At 45.7% G+C, this 15,546-nt stretch overlaps 1 pseudogene; it reads left to right on the forward strand.

Moving 5' to 3' along the window:
• The first annotated feature begins 4,170 nt into the window (after positions 1 to 4,170).
• LOC132351829 (small ribosomal subunit protein uS8-like) lies at positions 4,171 to 4,566 on the forward strand (annotated as a pseudogene).
• The last annotated feature ends 10,980 nt before the right edge of the window (positions 4,567 to 15,546 follow it).

A 15,546-nucleotide genomic window follows, 5' to 3' on the forward strand; every position in this document is an offset into this window, starting at 1 on the left:
GCTGCAGCCACGCTGGCCTCCATGCGTTGCCTCACTGGCCTGTGGCCTCGGCACTGCTGTTCCCTCTTCCGGGAGGTCTCTCCCCCTCTATTCATTACCCTCCCTCCTTCCATCAGCTCAAAGAGCAGCGCTGTCACTCTCTACCTCCCTACTCTGCTTTATCTCCTATGGCCGGATCATGGCCATCTGTCTGGTTCATGTCTGTTTCCCCATTGGAGGGCAGCCTCCCTATGCACGCCTCCCGTTGGTTCACGCTACACCCCAGCACCCGGAAGGGGCCCAGCACACGGCAGCTGCTCATCTAGTCCGTGCCGATGGCCCGCATCATCTGACAGCCTGCTCGCTGCCCAAGGCCTTCTTAGTTCCACCACGGACAGAGCTGCACAATGACAGACTCTCCCTTCCTAGCAAGTATCCTCCTCATCCTCCTGTGCCTTATACGTCGCAGGTGGTCAGCAAATATCTTATTAGTGCGTTTTTCTTAATCAAAAAGTACTCCTTCCGTTAAATATTATATGAAAAAAGCAAGACAAAAAGCTGTATGTATATTTGATGACAAGAATATCAAAAGGTGCTTTTGAAAAACACTGTAAGGAAATACACAATACTATATATTTAACATAATAACCAACAAGGACCTACTGTATAGCACAGGGAACTACACTCAGTATTTTGTAATAACCTATATGGGAAAAGAATCTGAAAAAGAATATACACACATATTCATGTATATTCATTCTATATATATATTCATATATATAGGTGTGTGTGTATATATCTGAATCACTTTGCTGTACACCTGAAACTAACACAACATTGTAAATCAACTATACTTCAGTAAAAAAATTAATTTAAAACAAAACAAAACAAAACACTATAAGGAAGCCAAACAAACTGGTAGCAGGACTGTAGCTATCTGGGTGTTGTCTCTTGTTCTTTTCTCATAATGTCCTGTGATGTGTCATTATCAATTTTACTTTTTTGGGGGAGGGCAGTAACAAGTTTGTATACTTTGATCCAGCAAACCCATGCTAAGGAATTTATTCTAAGGGTTTGCTATTACTTTTATAATAAGAAAAAACAGGTACCCAAAAGTAAATTCATTGAGTGCTACAACGTAACCAGTACGTTCAAGAAGTAACCGGGAATATAGTGGCTATTTAACTACTGTGTCTGCCCTCAGAGACAGTGCCATCTATTTGGAAGGGGAAGGCAGAACATACCAGAGACAATACAAAGATATTCTGACACCATGTAATTGGCAGCTAAGTGCTGGCGGCTCACATGTATTATAGGAGCGACACGGAGCGGGGATGAGTGTGGGCTGTTGCCATCAGGGAAAGCTCTCTGGCAGCGGGAGCTGTGGAGCTGGGACTTTAGAACTGGGACTGGGGAGAAACAGGGCAGATCTCCGGGCGAGGACTGCCCGCGGTCCTTCAATAGGGAATCATTACGTGCCACGGGGACAGTGACAAATGACCCAACTGAAGCACAGAGGTTGTGGGAGGACTTGGGAAGAGCTGGTTTGGGGCAGGCGGGGGCGGCACACTAGGAGTGTTTAGAGGGAGTGGCGCTGGGCGATGGCAAAGCCACTGGACTCGACTGGACAGGAGCAGGAGACGAGAGTTCAGTCACCCTGCACGTCTGGCCTGACGCAACAATTGGAAGCTCAGAGAACAGAAAGAAAACCTTAAAATCTAGCTTCCGTGTACGTACGAACTCAGAATTGCTCAAGGGGAACAGTTTTCCTCTTTGAATTTACAATCATACAATCGGATTTCGCTTTTAAAAATAACCTCTTTCTAGGGACTGCCCCGGCGGTCCAGTGGTTAGAACTCGGCGCTTTCACTGCCAGGGGCCCAGTTCCATCCTTGGTTGGGGAACTAAGATTCCGAAAGCCACACAAGCCGCAAGGCGAGGCCTAAATAAACAAATAGATAGATAAAAACCTCTTTCCATATCACTTATATGTGGAATCTAAAAAATACAACAAACTAGTGAATATAACAAAAAAGAAGCTGACTCACAGATATAGAGAACAAACTAGTGGTCACCAGTGGGGAGAGGGGAAGGATATATCCCTATAGAGGGATAGGGGAATAAGAGGTACCAACTATTAGGTATAAAGTAAGCTACAAGGATGTATTGTACCACACGGGGAATATAGCCAATATTTTATAACAACTATAAATAGAGTATAACCTTTAAAAATTGTGAATCACTATACTGTACACCTGTAACTTATATAATATTGTACAGCAACCATACTTCCATTTTTCTTAATTAAAATAAAAAAATAAAATAAAATAACCTCTTTTCCCTGGTACCTTTACTCTCAACTTGTAAGTAAAATAGTTGAGATTCACTCAAAAAGAATCTTTATGTATAAATTCACAGCTTTGGTTTCTTACAAACTATTCATTAGAAATTTCCCACATTTGGGGAAAATTATTTCTTTGCCAAAGTCGAGCCTTATTATTGTGACGTTACTTAGTCATAATCATGTCTACCGAAGTGCTTGTTTTCTCTACAAAATGATAAAATCTTAAAGTCCTTCACTGGATACAGCTAGATTCCTTTTAGTTAGTAAATGTAAAGTGAAAAATGTATCAAAAGACTACTTGAAGTAGAGTTCACAAAAGAGGCACAGAAAATAGAGCACTGTCCGAATACTCTTACTTTATGGAAATATTGTTGCACCAACTACGGTTCCGATAAATTAAAAATTTAGAAATTGGAAATGTAGTATTTGGAAATGCGTGTTGTTAATAGACTTGCTATGTATGGCGGTAGCTACAGTTAGGGAGCACCTGCTAAGTGTCCTACACGCCGAAGGTTGTTAAGTCCCAGCAGGGAGGCATTGTATGAAGATGCAGTGCTAACAGGGCAGGGCTGGCCCATTGCTCAATCCCAGCTGTAACCCGGCTGGTTGGGAGACCAGCGCAGGATCAGATAGCCACGGAAATGAGACCGTGCACCATGGCCGGTGGCCGTGAAGCTAGGGAAAGGTCACAGGGAGAAGGGGAGATGGTCTCCTCATGGCACCTTCTAGCTTAGGAGAAACCTCAGAGATGGCTCCAGAGAACACTTCTCTTGGGTTCACAGAGAAGTCCATTTGAGGAAGTAAGTCTATGCCAACCACAGGGAATGAAATGTGCGCCATGTACTGGAGTACGTATCGCGTAATTCAAGAGATGTCAACAGTGGAATAGCTTCTCCTGTTTCCTTCTATTTTAAGTTTAATCACTTTAAATGAAATTATTTTTTGAAAAGATACTACTTGCACAGAGAACAGAAGTCAAAGGGAAGGGCAAGACACACTGTGAAAAGTCAGTGCCTTTTCCTGTCTGATCGGCCCAACTACACAGTTCTTCCCAAAGCAACCTCTTCTGCCTGTGTCTCCAAGGCTGTAAAGGTAAACGTATGAACACATCTTGTGAGTCCTTTGTAAAGTGGAAGAAACTGCCCATGTAAATCCCGTCCCTCTCCTTCTCGCAAGAAGCCTCTCCCTAGGACCCCCTTCTGAAGGCCCCCTCCTCTCTCCTCACCCCTCCTCCCTTCCCCTCTCGCCCCACACCTGCCCCGGAGAGTGTGTCTTACCTGAAGACAAGTGCTCCTGGCTTCTCTCCAGTGCACAGAGTTTAAAACAACGTTGAGGCCACCGAGTTAAATTAACCAAGGCGCCATCATTTGTTGAAGTAAGAAAGGGGTATGGATAAAGTACACAACACACGATAACATACAATCACTAATTTCTCCACAGTTGCTAAGATTTAGGCCAAAATCTGTTTGCTCGGGGAAGAAGAAGAAGACTGAAAATTGTAAAGCCTATTAAAAGGCCTGGGAAACTTGAGAAAAGTAACTCTCTTGTTAAGAGACTTCTGAACCCCTTAAGCCATCAAAAAGCAAGTATTTGTTACATTTTCCTTACTCCCTATTATGTATGCATTTTCTGTTGCCATTCACAAGTGTCTGTTGGACAACGTTAATCCATACCTATGTTTTAAAATTGCAAAGTATTTACAACTTGCAAACCTCTTGGTGCAGATGGATAATCAGAATCGTCCAGCTCTCTCTCCACCATCTTTCCATGCCGCCATAACGGTGGGCATGAATGCCGCCATAATGGTGGGCATGAATGCCGCCATAATGGTGGGCATGAATGCCGCCATAATGGTGGGCATGAATGTCCTGGCTGATGCTCTCAAGACCATCAACAATTCCTAAAAGAGAGGCAGATGCCAGGTTCTTATCGGGCTGTGCTCCAAAACCATCGTCTGGTTTCTAACTGTGATGGTGAAACATGGTTACACTGGCAAATTTGAAATCACTGATGACCGCAGAGCTGGGAAAACTGCTGTGATCTTCACGGGCAGGTTACACAAGTGTGGCGCGATCAGCCCCAGATTTGATGTGCAGCTCAAAGATCTAGAAAAATGGCAGAACAACCTGCTTCCGTCTTTTCAGTGTGGTTTCACTGTCCTAACAACCTCAGCTGGCATCATGGACCACGAAGACGCCAGACAAACATACACAGGAGGGAAAATCCTGGGATTCCTTTTCTAGGGATGTAACACATATGTGCAAATAAAATGCCTCAATGGAAAACAAACAGAATTGTCCAATGTAAACAACACCTCCCAATTGTACAGCAGGTTGTTCACAGAACAGTCTTTTATACAATAGTTGGCAGGATTCCAGGCACTTAGGCAAAACACCCTGGGGAACATAGAAAATAATATTTGTCCAGGTCATATTCCCCTTGATATTAAAAACCTTCAATATTTCAAAGAAATTACATCTCATCTCTTCTTAATCCAATTTTCCCCCTGAATTCAGTTGTCTTGTTAAACTGTGATGCCCGGTAGATCTTTGTTAGTGTCCTAAGGCTGCACTGCCCAATACGATAGAAACAGTTATATGTGGCTATTTAAATTTAAATTAATTAAAATTTAATACGATTTAGAATTGTGTTCTTCAGTAATGCTGGCCACATTAAAAGTGCCCAGTAGCCATGCGTGGCTGGTGGCTATCGTATGACACAGCACAGATATTCATCGTCATGGAAGGTTCTATTAAACAGCACTACTCGAAAGGCAACTTTTTATTTTTCCTTCTTCTTTTAACCAGGAAGTTACATTTTGGCATAAAGTAAATGAATTTTCAAAAAGTTAGAGGTTACCAGATAGTTTGAAACTGCAGATTCAGTCTCAAAATCTAAACCAAAATAATTCCAAATATCAGTTACCAAAGCAAATGAAAATAAACTAATACAAGACTTCTCCGCCCATTTCTGCTGGCTGAACACCAAGTCATCTTTCAAGATTCAGCTCTGGGACTTCCCTGGTGGTCCAGTGGCTAAGGCTCCACACTCCCAATGCAGGGGGCCCAGGTTCGACCCTGGTCAGGGAACTAGATCCCACATGCTGCAACTAAAAGATCCCACATGCCGCAACTAAAAGATCCCACATGCCACAACTAAAGGATCCCACATGCTGCAACTAAGACCCAGCGCAGCCAAATAAATAAATAAATATTAAAAAAAAAAAAAAAAAAAAAAGATTCAGCTCTCCCGGAAAGGCCTTCCTGGCTCTGCTTAACCCCCATGGGCCACCAGAAAAACGATCACTATCGCGCTCACTGAATTCTGCATGTGGGTCCAGCAAGGCTCCCAAATAAAAATATTTTTTATCTACTTAATTGTCTCTACCTCTGTCTCTAGATGTTTAAGAGCATGGACCTTAGCCCACTGGTCATTATAACCCCAGTCTGCACATACCTAGTAGGGAACATAATAAAAACTAAACCAAGGCACTGGCTGCATCATGTACTGGGCACCAGTTTGTGCCAGGAACAGGACTAGTGCTAATTTCTGGGGTTGTAGATTGATTACAAGAAGTCAGACCCACCCTCAAGGAGCTCATAACCAGGAAATTATTTTCTTAAAACTGATTTGAAGTGTTATATGGCCTCACTTAGTAGGATTCTGCTCTGCTAGAGGAATAAGGAGCATTCCCAAAATAAAAGAGTTCTTAAAATTAATATGTTCCAAGGTAAGGAAAGTCTGAGAAATTGACACAGCCAAAGGCGACACAACAACTAAATGTAGCATGAGATCCTGGATGCAACCCTGGAACAGTATAAAGACATTGGGTAAAAACTGGGGAAATATGAATCAAGTGTAGACTTTAGTTAGTGATAATGTATCAATATTGGGTCATTCACATAGTTCACGTCACAATATCATGACAAATGTACACGGACGTTATGATGTTAACATGGGTGAAACTGGATATGGGATGTCTATGAACTCCTTGTATTCCTTTCACAGTATTTCTGTAAATCTAAAACGACTCTTAAATAAAAATTTATTAAAGAAAAACTAATATTTTACCTCTAAAAGAAAAAAAAAACATTTCATTCTCATGAGGAAAGATTCTGACCTGAACTGAAGCTAATGTAAAAAATTCATGGAGGGCTTCCCTGGTAGCGCAGTGGTTAAGAACCCGCCTGCCAGTGCAGGCCACACGGGTTCGAGCCCTGGTCCGGGAAGATCCCACATGCCGCGTAGCAACTAAGCCCGTGCGCCACAACTACTGAGCCTGCGCTCTAGAGCCCTTGAGCCACAACCACTGAGCCCACGTGCCACAACTACTGGAGCCCGTGCACCTAGAGCCCGTGCTCCGCAACAAGAGAAGCCACCGCAATGAGAAGCCCGTGCACCGCAACGAAGAGTAGCCCCCGCTCGCCGCAACTAGAGAAAGCCTGCGCGCAGCAACGAAGACCCAATACAGGCAAAAATTTTTAAAAAATAAAATAAATCTAAAAAAATTCACGGAGCTGGAACGTACCTCAAGCCAGGCTCTGCGTCACCAGCTGCTGCACCTCCACATCCTGAAATCCTGAACGTGGACTCGACCTGGCCGTGGTGACACCCTGCAGCCCCTCCAAGGACACCGCCAGCGTTGAGAAAGGTCTCCGCTCTCCGCAGGACCACTATTTTCTTGTTTTTAGCCTTTTCTCTTTTTCAACAATTTGCAAGAGGCTATGAAAAGTTCATCATTTGAAAACATTGGGAGTGCTGCAGTCAGGAGGGATGGGGCAAAATGTCAAGTGCGTGGAATGGGGGAGCCCTTGCGTTTCCCACCCGCAGGTGCACGCCGATTCCCTGGGGAGCGTGTGAAGAGGCTCCAGCCGGTCTGGGGTGGAGTCCAAGAGTCTCTGCAACAAGCTCGGTGATGCTGCCGCCGCTGCTGCCGCCTCCGGTCCCCAGGCCCCAGGCCGCGCTCAGCTCCTCAAGGACGGAGGTGGGAGCTCTTTAAAGCCCAGGTGGCGCCTTGGTCCGCGGAGCTGCGGTCCCTGCGCACTTTCCATGGCCTCCAGTGGGGACACTGCCAGCTATGCCGCTCTCTCCCAGGGGGACAAACCTGACCTCGACCTGTCCCCGTGGCCACACGCACTCCCGCGCACGTGCACACACATCCACGCGCACGCGCACGCATACGCACGCGCACGCATACGCACACGCACGCATGCGTTTCCTTGGTGCTCCTCCCTCCCTGTGCGCCCGCAGCTCGCATCCGTGTCAGGTACCCGGTGGGAGCGCTGCGAGCAGACGTGCCGTCCAGCGAGACATCCGGCTGATCAAGACAGCGCGCTGAGGAAGGCGGGGGTGGGCAGGGATGCTGGAAGAATGTGTCAAACATGCCCCTTCTGTCTAGGAGACTCAGTCTATACTGGGCGTCCCTGGCACCGTGCATGGGTTGCCAAGAGTTGAGCATCAGCATATCCAGAATTACCCCGCATTGCCTAAAATCGTGTGTGTACAGTGACTGTTACATCATATACCACGCACGTCTGTTCTAATTGAATTGAATAAAGATGCAAATACTTTGTTTGCCTGGCAGCTGCCCAATTATTATAGGAAGGGGGAAACGTCCCTTAGCAAGTCCCGGGTGGTCAGAGAGGCCCGCAGGGAAGGTGGCCTTGAAGCTGAAACTTGAAGGTTAGGTGGGTAGCACCCAGCGTCAGCCACCCGGGGAAACAGCAGGAGAAAAAGCATTCCAAGGCAAGGGATGAGCTGCAGTAGGGCCTGGAGGGGGAAGTGGGGTGCCCTGGACGCGGCCTATAGCCCAAGGGGAGGATGGGACAGCCACCAGGATACAGAAGTAGAAAGGCCAGAACCCAGGTTGGGTCCCATCTCTCCCACATTCTTACAGATCGGCTCAGTTCACAGTTATTTCTTCTTCCACTAAATTCTGCATCAGTTAACTATGGCTCATCATCTGTTACCTGGATTTTGTGATTTTTGCAAATGTCTCATTTACGTGGGAAGGCCCTAGGGGGAAAGATGGGGCTTGATTTTTCTTCGTGACATTGTCACACTGCCTTTCATACAGTTAGCGCTCAGGAAATATTTCTTGGACAAATAAGTAGGACAATTAGAGAGGCCAGGATTTTTATAAGTGCAGCAGGCCACGTTTCCAGTAATTCATCTATTGCTCTGAGGATTCTAAGCTGGTTTTGTATTCTGTTTTTTAAGACATCCCTGACTTATTTCAGATGCTCAGCACAGCGTAAACATAAGTTGATCGACCTTCTCTAAATCCTTTTTCTGTGTTTTTAACAGTATTGCTTTACGCAGGAGATCTTTCAAGTGCATAGTTGCTTCCTGTTGCTACAGTTGGTCTCTTGGCTGAGTTCTTCTAGGGCATTCTGTGAAGATTCCTACCCTTCCAGGTTGCAGTGCCGCCTACACTGTGTGTTCCAGCCTGGGCCTAACCCAGTAGCGTGAGAACGTCTGGTGGGACCAGAGAAGGCTACCGGCTCCCAAGCCCCTACTTCCCTCTCCCCCGTGCCTGCCCCATGGAAGGGCAGCAGAATTTTTCTGCCCACCTTCCTCTTGCTGCTCCCCACCAACTTCTGAAAGCTCCATGCTGTGACCCCGGATGACCTCTGACACTGAGTTGGCCAAACCCCAGCTCCTGGTAGAACCAGCTTCCAGTGGAGCTTTGAGGAATCTCAGAATCCGGTACCTGGGTCCTATTGCCAGCAACCGTTTCACTAACAGAACATTTTTAAACCAAATGTGCTGCACTGTCCTTTACAGGTAGTGCTGTGTACCATGCGTTTTTTGAAGCACTTGATAATAGTAACTAATTTGATCTTCCCGGAAATTCTCCAAAGAAATTGCTTTCTTACACTCTTCTCTTTTTCACAGGGGAGGAAATGAAGTCACAGAGCTGGATCCAGGCTCTGAACCAGCAGGCTCTACTGCCTCTTGCTTTGCTTACAAAGAAAAAAAAAATTCCTTTTTTTTTTTCTTTTGTTGTTCCTAAAAATGTCTTTTATACACATCCATCTAAAACCCTGTCAAAATGACAGTAAAGGAATTTTTTTAAAAAGTATTGACCCAAAATTATAGAAAGAAGGAGAGAAAGAGATAAGAGCAGTCAAGAAAGCTCAGCGACTTCTGAAGACACAGTGGAAGGAGGCTGGTACTTCTTTACATGAAGCCCACCGGGTGACAAGCCCCGACAATACAGGGGGTCTTCGCATCAGCATCTCACTGCCTCACTCTTAGCTGTGAAGGGATGGCCAAAGAGCACTGTGCATTTGAAGAAATCGTCATGAAAAACACCGTATCTGTTTCTGGAAGAAACAGAACACAGTTCTGGAAGGAAACAGATGGCACACTCAGACTTCGACATTTAAAGGAAATTTAATGGGGTGACAGTTGACAAAAGTAGGCAGTGCCCACAGGTGGCTCAGTAGGAGGGAGGGGTTGCTACGATCTGGAGAATGTAGCTGTTTAGAGAGGGAGGCCACTGCCCTGGAGCTGTGGCCTTTGGGAGAAGAATCTCGGCTTCCCCAGCGGGTGGGAGGAGCCTGGGGGAATCACTCTCTCAACTCACGCTCCTTTGTCCCAGCCTCCCACAGGCCAAGCCGAAACAGAAGCTCAAGGGCAGAGGAACCTACTGATGCCACCTCCGTGGCAAAAAGCAGAGAATCTGTACGACCTTCAGTGTAGGTTGGTGGGGTCAATGGAAGATATTCGTCACCAAGACCAAAACAAACAGAGGAGTGAGAGGAGGAAAGGAAGATGCAACGACAATGCAGAGAGCAGAAGAAACCATAATATCCTTGAAGAGAGAAGAGGATACATACATTTTCCGTCATATATCCTATGTATGATATGAAAAGGATTAAAGAAGGAAGAGACCATGGATATCATGAACTTTGGGTGATTGTGATGTGTCAGTGTAGGTTCATCAACTGTAACAGATGTACCTCTGGTGGGGGGATGGATACTGGGGGAGGTTATGCATGTGGAGGGGACAGGGGTTATACAAGAAATCTCAGTACTTTCACCTCAATATTGCTATAAACTTAAGACTGCTCCAGGGGCTTCCCTGGTGGCGCAGTGGTTAAGAATCCGCCTGCCAATGCAGGGGACACGGGTTCGAGCCCTGATCCGGGAAGATCCCACATGCCGCGGAGCAACTAAGCCCGTGCACCACAGCTACTGAGCCTGCACTCTAGAGCCTGCGAGCCACAACTACTGAAGCCTGTATGCTGCAACTACTGAAGCCCGCACGCCTAGAGCCCATGCTCTGTGCACCACAATGAAGAGTAGCCCTTGCTCACCGCACCTAGAGAAAGCCCGCGTGCAGCAACGAAGACCCAATGCAGCCAAAAATATAAGTTAATTTAAAAATAAAAAAACGCTCTAAACGATAGTCTTAATTTAAAAAAAGAAGAAGCATTCTCATCTAGACCTTCTTAGGATGCTATTGGAAAATGTCCTTCAGTAAAACAAGGGAATGAACCAAGAAAAAAGGGAATGTAGGCCCCTAGTATAAGAGAAACATGTGTGCCAAACAGATCCATCAAGAAGTAACAACATAAAAGCATGTAATTTAGAAATTTGGAGGTTTTTTTAGGGAAAAAAAATAGCTGAAAGAATTGAAAGAAGTCATCCCTGGGGAGTGGAACCAGGGGTAAAGAAAGGTAGGAGACTGCTATTTGTCAGTGTCATCCTTTGAGCACTATTTTAAGGCTACATAGATCATGACTTTCATAAAAATTGAAGTCAATAAATGACTTTTTATCTATCACCTGGCTTCGTTTGGTTTTTATTCCCCCACTCAAAGAGCCTCAGGAACACTTCCCACCCCTCCCAGTAAATTAACCTCCATTCATTGGTTCACCAAGCTATTTCCATTTTCTATCTGCCATAGACTGTGTTTAGGCAAAAGAATTTATAAATATGTTAGAGAATTCCCACCCATGAAGAACTTCCCAGGTGATTAAGAGGCGAGAAATAAACGATTTCATCATAATAAATGAGACATCAGAAGTTAGATGGTGCCAGTTATAACTGTTACAGGAGGTAAGAAATGAATCTCTGTGAACAATCACAATCAAGAAAAGCTCCAGGATAAACGGGGATCTGAAGTGGGTATTAGTATGGTTAGGTTTTGGGGAGAGAAAAGGGGTGAGTGTTCAAGACTAAGGTGGGAGCCGAGCAGAGACAAAATCAGGAATAACTCAGAGACTGGCGAGCAGATAAAGGTCTGGTTCAGGGTGGGTTACCGGACCAGTCGCTACAAGAGAAAAGCCCTTTAATGCATTCATTCATTCTCACAGCGAGCATGCATTGTACCCGGCACGCGTCACGAGCCACACCGGCTGCTGCGTCTGCAGCGGTGCTCTGCCGAGGAGCCCAAGGTCGACTGCACAAGAGACAGCAAGACAGCCGTGGGCCATCCAGTCGGGGTTTTTCCTGTTTCCGTTTGCTGAATCCCTGACTCTAGAAGAGAGCCCATCACAGCTTAGGCTTTCGTGGATGTTGGCTCATGAAGTTCAAAAAGGGGTAACAGCAGTAATGAAGTTCAAAAAGGGTAACAGCAGTAATGAAGTTCAAAAAGGGTAACAGCAGTAATGAAGTTCAAAAAGGGTAACAGGAGTAATGAAGTTCAAAAAGGGGTAACAGCAGTAATGAAGTTCAAAAAGGGTAACAGCAGTAATGAAGTTCAAAAAGGGTAACAGCAGTAATGAAGTTCAAAAGGGTAACAGCAGTAATGAAGTTCAAAAGGGTAACAGCAGTAACACAACCACGGTGAGCACGCTGCTTGCTGCAAGAGCACCAGAGGGGCCTCACTCAGCCTTAGGGAGGCAGGAAAACTTCCCAGCCGACTGGAGGGAGAGAACGAGTACTGTGTTTTTTCAATTCTAACAGGAACACTTTTCCACTTAGGACATACCTGAGAGTGGAATACATCTCGCAGTTCATAGGTGGATTGGGAACATTGTTTCTCTTTGTCAGCGGCATATAAAATCATGGTGCACCCTGCAGGCAATCACATCTTGGGCTTGTTGAGATGTGGTCCCCAAGCCAGAGTCTTCCCTTTCCAGAAATCTGCGTGGCCATTAGAGTCATCAGACCTCACAGGTTCCACCTCTGTAAGGACCCTTGTGTACCCCGCTCCTCACCACCCCCTGCAGTGCACTCGTCAGCTGCTGCTTCCGCTTCCTCTGACCCAGCCCTTGTCCCTTCCCACCTTCCATCCATCCCTCAACCAGGCAGACCGTTCCTTCCAGACAGTCTCCACTCAGCAGCATGGCGTCCAAGGCCTTTTGAGACCCGGTCTCCACCAGCTGCCTGTTTCTCCACCTCTCCCACTCTTGCACTTGGCTAACTCCCAGCTTATTTTATGGACTCTAAGATGCCATCGGTGGTAAGTCACACCTTTATTTTATGGAACATTAAGAAAGAGAAAGAGACTCTCAATCAAATGGTGACATGCTGTCTCAGGCCAGGTGCCCCAGGAAAAAAGCCTCTGAGGAGATGTGAGTGCAGAAGGTTGACTGGGGAAGGTTCCCCCGAACAATAGGGGCAAGTGAAGGGGCGCCGAGGAGATGTACCAGCCCCAGAGGGAGCCCAGCAATAGGGGCAAGTGAAGGGGCGCCGAGGAGATGTACCAGCCCCAGAGGGAGCCCAGCAATAGGGGCAAGTGAAGGGGCGCCGAGGAGATGTACCAGCCCCAGAGGGAGCCCAGCAATAGGGGCAAGTGAAGGGGCTCCGAGGAGATGTACCAGCCCCAGAGGGAGCCCAGCAATAGGGGCAAGTGAAGGGGCGCCGAGGAGATGTACCAGCCCCAGAGGGAGCCCAGCAATAGGGGCAAGTGAAGGGGCTCCGAGGAGATGTACCAGCCCCAGAGGGAGCCCAGCAATAGGGGCAAGTGATGGGGCGCCGAGGAGATGTACCAGCCCCAGAGGGAGCCCAGCAATAGGGGCAAGTGAAGGGGCGCCGAGGAGATATACCAGCCCCAGAGGGAGCCCAGCAATAGGAGCAAGTGAAGGGGCGCCGAGGAGATATACCAGCCCCAGAGGGAGCCCAGCAGCTGACGGCCCCACAGAGTCTGCCCGCGTGGAGGTGGGGGGCAGAGCTTTGAACCCCACATAGACTAGTCACTGAGTGTAGGGTGTAGCCTTGGGTGAGGCAGGCAAACCCCAGCTGAGAGCTGTCGTCTGTCAGCGCTCTGAGAGATGAACTTGACAGAGCATGCGGGCAGCGCCTACCTCACCCACTACAAACGCATCCACTGCGACGTGGTTTCTGAGGTGATGTGTTAGGATATGAAAAGCTGGGCACCTGCCGATCAGTTAACTATGCTGCTATATGTGTAGTTGATTCCTTTTCTACTGACATCATCTAGAGTTAGTTTTGGTGACCTGCAACAAAGAATACCCATAATGCAGAGTAGAAGGAGGTCCCAGAGGGAAAATGATACACCTGGGTTTTTTTAACATTGAAATTATTTTTAAGTATATAGTTCACTGGTGTTAAGTACATTCACCTGTTGTGCAACCATCATCACCATCCATCTCCAGAACATCCTCATCTTGCAAAACTGAAACTCTGTCCATTAAACAGTAACTCTTCCTCTCCCCACCCCCATCCCTTAGCAACCACCATTCTACTTCCTGTCTCTATGAATCTGATACTCTAAGTACCTCATATGAGTGGAATTGTACAGCATTTGTCTTTTTGCAACTGGCTTATTTCCCGTAGCATAATGTCCCCAAGTTTCGTCCATGTTGTAGCATGCAAGAGAATTCCCTTCCTTTTTAAGGCTGAATTATATTCCATTGTATGGGCATACCACATTTGTTTTTCCATTCATCCATCAGTAAACATTTGGGTTGCTTCCCCCTCTTGGTTGCTGTGAAAAGTGCTCCTATGAGCATGGGTGTGCAAATATCTCTTCAAGACCCTACTTGCAATTACTTTGGGTATGTACCCAGAAATAAGACTGCTGGCTCATATCACAGTTCTATTTAACATTTTGAGGGGCTGCCACACTGTTTTCCATAGTGGTTGCACCATTTTACAATCCCACCAACAGTGTACAAGGTTTCCAATTTCTCCACATCCTTACCAACACTTGCTATTTTCTAGGCTTTTTTTAAAAAAAATACTAGTCATACTAATTGGTGTGTGATGATATCTCACTGTGGTTTTTATTTGCATTTCTCTGATCATTAGTGATGTTGAGCATGTTTTCAAATGTTTTTTGGCCATTTGTATATCTTCTTTGGAAATATACCTATTCAAGTCTTTTGCCCATTTTTTAATCTGGTTATTTGATTTTTGTTGTTGTTGAGTTGTAGGAATTCTTTATATATTCTGGATATTAACCCCTTATTGGATATATGATTTGCAAATTATATTGTAAACTCTTGAACTTCATACTTTCCTGCTGCCTCAACAACTCCACAAACAAGCTGTGAACACTCAGCCCAGGTGACCAGGTACAGCAGTGTGATAAGGCTGATCTCTGCCTCAAATTCCTTTCTTACCCTCCCTGTGACCTAGTGACCTTCACACGCACCAAAGCCTTTTTCTTGTGTACTCCACCCTGACCTCCAATAAAGGTGCTGTGTCTCTCAGCCCTCTACTTGCTGGGTTGAGCTGGCTCAACATAAATATTTCTCCCATTCCATAGGCAGCCTTTTCACTCTGTTGATAGTGTCCTTGGATGCACAAAAGTTATAAAGTTTGATGTAGTCCCATTTGTCTATTTTGCTTTTGTTGTTTTGGTGTCATATCAAAGAAATCATTGGCAAATCCAATGTTATTAAGATTTCCCCCATGTTTTCTTCTAGAAGTTTTATAGTTTTGGGTCTTATGTTTAGATCTTCTATTTATTTTGAGTTAATTTTTTTTATTTGATGTAAGAAAAGGGTTCAACTGCATTCTTTTGCATGAAGACATCCAGTTTTCCCATCACCATTTGTTGGAGAGATCATCCTTTCCCAATTGAATGATCTTGACAGCTTTGTCAAAGACATTTGACCATATACACAAGGGTTTATTTCTGGGCTGTCTATTCTATTCCATCAGTCTATTTGTCCATCTTTTTTTTTTTTTAATTTTTATTTATTTATTTATTTATTTATGGCTGTGTTGGGTCTTCATTTCTGTGTGAGGGCTTTCTCCAGTTGCGGCAAGCGGGGGCCACTCTTCATCGCGGTGCACAG

The sequence above is a fragment of the Balaenoptera ricei genome, chromosome 17, assembly GCF_028023285.1.
Source record: "Balaenoptera ricei isolate mBalRic1 chromosome 17, mBalRic1.hap2, whole genome shotgun sequence".
NCBI classification, from domain to species: Eukaryota; Metazoa; Chordata; class Mammalia; order Artiodactyla; family Balaenopteridae; genus Balaenoptera; species Balaenoptera ricei.